This window comes from Pipistrellus kuhlii, unplaced genomic scaffold (assembly GCF_014108245.1).
Source record: "Pipistrellus kuhlii isolate mPipKuh1 unplaced genomic scaffold, mPipKuh1.p scaffold_m20_p_40, whole genome shotgun sequence".
NCBI lineage: Eukaryota > Metazoa > Chordata > Mammalia > Chiroptera > Vespertilionidae > Pipistrellus > Pipistrellus kuhlii.
Genome location: NW_023425541.1, coordinates 1,767,081 through 1,774,374, shown reverse-complemented (window position 1 = coordinate 1,774,374; position 7,294 = coordinate 1,767,081). Strand labels below are relative to the sequence as shown.

The window sequence follows — 7,294 nt, the reverse complement described above, 5'->3', positions numbered from 1 at the left end:
AGCAAAAATGCAGAGAGAGAGAGAGAGAGAGGGAAAGAGAGAGAAAGAGAGAGAGATAACATGGATTAGTTGCCTCCCATACTCACCAAACCACAAATTGGGCATGTGCCCTGTATGGAATCAAACCTCAACACAACGGTCAACCCACTGAGAAACACTCTCTGTCTAGAGCACATGTGTCAAACACAAGGCCCGCGGGCCAAATCCATCCCGCCAGGCCTTGCAATGTGGCCCGCACCGCGCTGTCATCACTGCACTCCGCTGCATTTCCATCACAGTGACAGTTTATGACTGTTCAGTAAACCATTAGGCCCGCGATTTAGGCTGGATTTTAGATTTTGGCCCCTTCTCTGATTGAGTTCGACACCCCTAGTCTAGAGCTTGCTGATCCTTTTGTTTGCACTGAATGACTGCCTTCAAGTTACCTACTCCTTTATCAAATCCCAACTCCTTTCTGCTCATTTCTGCTGCTTTAGCCTCTTCCTGAGCCCTCCTTGTCCTTACATTCATCTTCTGCTTTGATTCTTTGGCCAGGGTATTATATGTCAAAATATCAATGGCTTATTGAATAATGGTTCTTATCCTGGGTTCCTCTGTATATGCACTCACAGCACAAGCTCCAGGAAAGGATCCATGTCCCCTTGAAGTCCAGATAAGCCTGTTTAACATCAGCCAATTCTTCCTCAGAACCTTTGTATATCTTTGCTTGAATGTCTTCTAGATGTATCTTTTTAAAGAGTGTGTACCAATATCCCTCCCAGTCATAATCTTGGTTGAGCACATGAGAATCCTAGTCCACTGTTCCTCATATCCTGCTCTCTGCTCTTTGTCACTCAGAATGGAATAGACTTTCCCGAGGACCTGAATGTGTTGGCAGGCATCCTCCACATACTGTTTGGATGCTCTTGCAGGGACACCTTGTGGTAGCCTCATGGAACCTTGCTATCAGGGAACTCTCCCTGAAAGCCCAATATTCAGGTGGAGTGCTGTAGAACACTTTCTTGCATAGCTCCATCAGCCCCTTGTCAAGCAGAAGTGTAGAGCAGGTGGCAGCCTCAACAGAAAACAACAGGTACCAGCGATACTGGATAGATCTCCCGCGGGTCTTTCCATTGGTGATTTTCTCCATTCTTAGGTAGTACTCATCAGTTTGCCTTTTTTATCCTCCCTTCATAATCAACTTGTATATATCTGGCATCCTGATATTTCTTTTCTAGTACAAAAGAGCAACATGCAGCATGGCTCAATGGTTGAGAGTTGACCTATGAACCAAGAGGTCATGGTCTTTTATTTGGGTCATGACACTTGCCTGGTTTGTGGGCTTGATCCCAGCAGATCAATGATCCTCTGTTATCATTGATGTTTCTATCTCCCTTTTCCTTCCTCTCTGAAATCAATAAAAAATATATTTTAAAAAAAGAGAAACATGTGGCATGGAATAACTTGAATGTTTTTATAGTTGTCTCTTTCCCCTCCCCACTCTCCAGCAACCGATATGATTAAACAGCTGGAAAAGGTATGAAACAGACAATATATACAGAAAAATAGGGGGGTAGGGAGCACTGGAATAAGGTTAAGGGATGACCCAGATTTAAACCCAGATCTAAGATTCCTTCTGGTTTTTGGATGATTTGATTCAGAACATTCAATCACACTGGTACTGAAGAACAATAGTCATTTTATACTTATTAAAGTAGCAAATATTATCAAACACAATGCTGGTTTGGCTTGGAGGGAAAGGATAAAGAAACTATCTTCATACTGTTCCTGCAGCAAGATAAATTAGGACAATTCTTTTGAAGGGGAATTTGGCAATATATATCAGAAATCATAAAACATATTCATGCCTTTTCACATAGTAATTCCACTCTTGGTAATTTATCACTAAGGTAATTATTCAAAGGAAGGGAAAAACTATATATACAAATACATTGTACATGCCATTAAGCATAATCTCAAAAAATGTTATTAGCGAAAAGGAGCTAGAGTAGTTAAGTTTAGTAAGAAAAAAAGACACATAGATTGAATAGAATATTATGTAGACAAGCCATTAAGCATAATCTCAAAAAATGTTATTAGCGAAAAGGAGCTAGAGTAGTTAAGTTTAGTAAGAAAAAAAGACACATAGATTGAATAGAATATTATGTAGACAATAAAAATCACAATTCTGAGAACTGCAATAAACTTAGAAAAGCCTAAATACAATAAAGTTAAGAAGTTAAAGGGCAAAAATAGAATACACAATTGTATAGACATTTTAATTATAACTCTGTAAAAACATATCACCAGAAAAAATTGTGTTGGGATTACAGATAAATATGATTTTGTTTTTTCCTTTTATGAAGTGCACTTTCTAGAATAAGTTAAAAATAAAGTTAAAGTGATAAATAAAACAAGTGCTGGCCCAACACCAAGGAGCCTAATATGAGAGTATCTTCTCTCTCTGGGCTACCCTTTAAAATCTACTAGCTCTTGCCATCTGCTTCTAATGCTGAAGGAGGGAAAAAGAAAAAAAGGGTATTGCTAAAGGAGAGGTACCAAGAAAACCTGCCTGTAAAAATCAGAAGATATGTTGCTGCTGAATGCCTCTGCTTACTATGCTAAAGAAGTTGAGCATTTCATTGGATTAGGTTCCCTTCCTTGCCTTTATATAAATTAACCTAACAATAGAAAACATTTATTTTCAGCAACTGTGAAAATAAGTATTTCTTTTCTAGAAGATATATTATTTATTTAATCAATGTTTATTTTGATAGATGTTAGAACAATAATAAATAATATTTAAAAATTATAATATTTATAATTCCATCACATGAACAAGTTTCCCTTTCTGAATGTTATCATCAATGAACACAAGTAATGTTTAAATATTGCAATTATGGTGTAATGCCATTTTTAATTCCATGTTTTTATAAGCACATTTTTATTCCCATAATCTTAATAGTTATCATTTTAATGACTGTATAATAGTCCCTACTGCTGATGGATCATCACCTATTAAACCATGTCCCTAGTGTTTGTCATCCTAGGCCATTTCCAATTTTTTTGCTAGCCTCCATTTCATTTTTATTAAAAGCAAAGAAGCTCTTTTGAGGAACATTGTCTAGATGATTAAGGTAAAAGACTTCCAACCTTTATCTGAAATCCTATACTTGGCTTTTCAGTATTCTAGACCAGGGACTGCCCTCTGAGAGAGGGCAGCTAGCATGCAGATTTTGAAGCATGCTGGCAGCTGGAATAAAACTGCTGCTGGGTTTTGCTCTGTTCTATTTCAAGCTACACAGGGGGAAGTCCCTCCTATGGAATAGATCAGAAGGAAATTATTAAACTTGTTTTCCTGAGTTGGACGGTGGTTGGAAGGCCCAGGTTCATGTCCCAGCTTTGCTCTTACTAGCTGTATAATTGACACACCTGTCTTAAACTGATCCTCAACTCCCCATCTGTAAACGAGGAACTGGACTAGTTATCCATTAGTTTGTCCTACAATCTTGTTGACTTCTTGCCTTAATCAAAACATTATTCACTTCCGAAAGTCCCTGCTCCACTTTAATATCCCTCACTCTCAGGAAATAATCTTGACTTCACTTTCTACTTTAATTGGTAGATCCTCTAGTTATCTTCCAGCATGATTTACTTTAACTTCCTCCCTTACCCCGTCTCTTCTCTTTCTCTCCTATGTCATAGAAAAAAAATGTCTTGCTTCCAGCTTTTAATCCCAACCCCTCCTACTTCTATAAAGACTGTGCTCCATGAATTATATCCTGTCAACATGTTCAATTTCTCCCTCTTTTCTTCCTTCCTCTGTCTATAAACATACACAATATTTCTCATTCTAAAAACCTTCCCTGGATCCAATAAACACTTTGAGATTCTGTTCTTCTCCTTCCTTTTGTCACCAAGCTAAAAGCTGGTCATCTGTACACATGTCTGTATTTTTACAAGGCCAACAATAACAGTCTAATGTCACTTATCCCCTTAAATTATTCTCCTCTGCTAATTACTTCTTCTGTTGCCTTTGCTGGGGCCTCTTCTCCCACTTCTAATAGTAGGTTATTCTGAAATATCAAATATACTGTTAAGTGAGGAAGTAGGATATAAGATAATATGTGTTATACTTAAAAGATGTATATGAAAAGCCTAGAAGGAAAAAAATATTTCCAAATGAAAATATGGTTGATTTAGGAAGTAAGATTTAAAATATATATATATATATATATTATTGATTTTTTACAGAGGGGAAGTGAGGGGGATAGAGAGTTAGAAACATCAACGAGAGAGAAACATCGATCAGCTGTCTCTTGCACACCCCCTACTGGGGATGTACCCGCAACCAACGTACGTACCCTTGACCGGAATCGAACCTGGGGCCTTTCAGTCCGCAGGCCAGTGCTCTAGCCACTGAGCCAAACCAGTTTTGGCGAGGTAGTAAGATTTTTAATACACTTTAATTTAATATATTGGGGTGACATCTATATATATAAAAGGCTAAGTGACCAATTGTACATCCGGCCATCCATCCAACCAACCATTTGGTTGGTACATATGATGCACACTGGCAATTTAAAAATAAATGTTGACTTGTGCATGCACAATACATATAAAGCTCTTGCTGATGCCAATTGCACACGTGTTTCAATCTGCCATTGTTGATTGTGAATTTGGTTGTTTTTGTTGCATTTGGTGGGAAAGTTCTCCTTCTTGGAGGGGATTCTCGCAAATGTCTCAGTGTTGTGTTGCAATGCTATGTGATCAGCCATAGTACAAATGAGTTTAAAGTACTGTAGTGTTTGGGGATGTTTCAAACAGTTGTCTCTTAAAACAAATATGAGATCAGAGGATTCTGCTTATAGCAAATGGTTAGTAAAACTTGGAGATGGCAAGCTTGATAGTCATTTTCATTCAGGAATGGATATTATTAAAATCCCCCATGAAATAATTTGTAATGGACTTATTATTGAAGCTACCTTTGCAAATAGTATATCTATAGATAATATTAAAAACATATCTATGTGTGATTCTTTGTCCTAAAAATGAGCACATTCATAGATTAAATGAAAAAATTTTGGATATACTTGATGGAGATTTTCACACCTATTTGAGTGATGATTCCATTGATTCAATGGATGATGCCAAAAAAATTTTTTCCCATCGAATTTTTAAATAGTATTATTCCTTCAGGAATGTTGTATCATAAGTTAAAATTGAAAGTAGGCAAAGTAGGTGCAATAGCCATGCTCCTGATGAATCATAATAGTAAATATGGTTTACTAATGGTACTAGGTTTATTATTAAAAGATTGTGACCTAGCATAATCGAAGCTAAAGTATTAGCAGGATCAGTGGAAGGAGAGGTTGTTCTGATTCCATGAATTGATTTGCCCCATCTGACACTGGCCTCCCATTTAAATGGATTCGTGATGTCAGCATTTGCAATGAGTATTAATAAATCACAAGTACAAACTCTAGACAGAGTAGGAATATTTGGACATGGTCAGTTATATGTTGCTTTCTCTCAAGTTCAAAGAGCATGTGACATTAAAGTTAAAGTTGTAAATACTTCCTCACCCGGAAAATTAGTTAAGCACTCTGAAAGTGTTTTTACTCTTACTATGGTGTACAGGGAGATATTAGAATAAGTATAATCAATTTATCAGTCATTGTTTTTATCAATATTTTTATATCATGCCTTTGTTTTTATATAATGCTGTTATTGTTTATTTATTAATAAATTTACATATTATTTTCATATACATCTTACTAATTATCTTTCATCTTTCTATTATAAAGAAAGGGCAAATAGTAATATTAAAATATTTCTTCTAATTAATTTCCTTTCAATGTGCATGAATCCATGCTCCAGGCCACTAGTAATTAATAATAATGCATATTTGAAACCTGCTAAGAGAATAAATATTAAGTGTTCTCACCATCAGAAAATGTAACTGAGGGGTTATGCATATGTTTATTAGCTTGATTGTGATAATCATTTAACAATGTACACATATATCAAATCATCCTGTTGTTCACCTTAAATATGTACTTTTAGTTTTCAAAAAAAATTTGTTAAAAATTAAATTTCATGTTGTGTTCTTACCACATTCAAATTTATAAAAAAGAAATGCAAGCTCTAAAGGGTAAACACAAACACACACACACACACACACACACACACACACACACACACACACAAAATCAACCTAATAAGAATATCTAATAATCATAGTAAGTAAACAATAGTATTGTTTAAAAACATTAGAAATAGTAATCACAATTGGGTTTTGCTATTTTATCCAACCTGACATTCTCTACCTTGTGATTGGAGTGCTTCAAACATTTATATATATAAAAGGCTAATATGCTACCCTGTTTCCCCGAAAATTAGACAGTATCTTATATTAATTTTTTCTCCCAAAGTTGCGCTAGGTCTTATTTTCAGGGGATGTCTTATCTTTCCATGCGCTAGGTCTTATTTTCGGAGGATGTCTTATTTTGGGGGAAACACGGTAAGTGTTGAACCATGCTACCAGTCGCTATAATGTACATTGACTACCAGGGGGCAGATGTTCAATGCAGGAGCTGCTGTGACATGCACTGGCCATTTACAGAGAAATGGCACTGCGAACCTGGCACCCACCAAGCAACACTTGGTGTTCCCCAAGTTGGACACAGGCTCCACTACTACCCCTGAGTGACACCTCACTAAATCGCAGCTGATGCTGCCCACAGCCCAGCCCAGCCCGGAAATAGTAATAGTAATGATGTCATGTAGCAATGCCTGGCTTCCTCTCCCTAGAGACTAGCCTCCTTGGAGTTTCTTCAGCCTAGGAACACGACTTGCTTTATAGCCAGGTGGAAACATTTTACACTTTAACCAAATGTCTGTGAAGTGTTTTCCTGTGCCTCATCTCATTGAAGTCCTGGAGTAGGTAGATAGGAGACTCAGTGGAATCCTATTTTCTTTTCATTAGCTGGAAAATGGAGATTTAGAAACTTGACCTGACTGAAAAGAAGTAAGCAATGGTGGACTTGAAAATGACTTCAGGTTTTCTCATTGCACAGAATATAGTCAAACACTGCTGCAATTAAATATTTTACCCTTTGTTCTCCCTGCGTAATCTACAATAATAATCTGTTCCATGTTGATATTTACTATTGTGTTGCTGACAATTACCTGAAAGAGAAGTTGGGGTGTTTCACTAGGCTGGAAAAAGTTTAGCTACATCAGAAAGCAGGTCTGATAAACAAGTTTGTTCTATATTCATAAAAGTCGCATGTGTGATACATATAAGCTCTCA

General features: G+C 36.6%; 1 pseudogene; it reads right to left on the bottom strand.

The window, feature by feature from the left end:
- Nucleotides 1–369: 369 nt before the first annotated feature.
- LOC118704100 lies at nucleotides 370–1,230 on the bottom strand (annotated as a pseudogene).
- Between the last annotated feature and the right edge of the window lie 6,064 nt (nucleotides 1,231–7,294).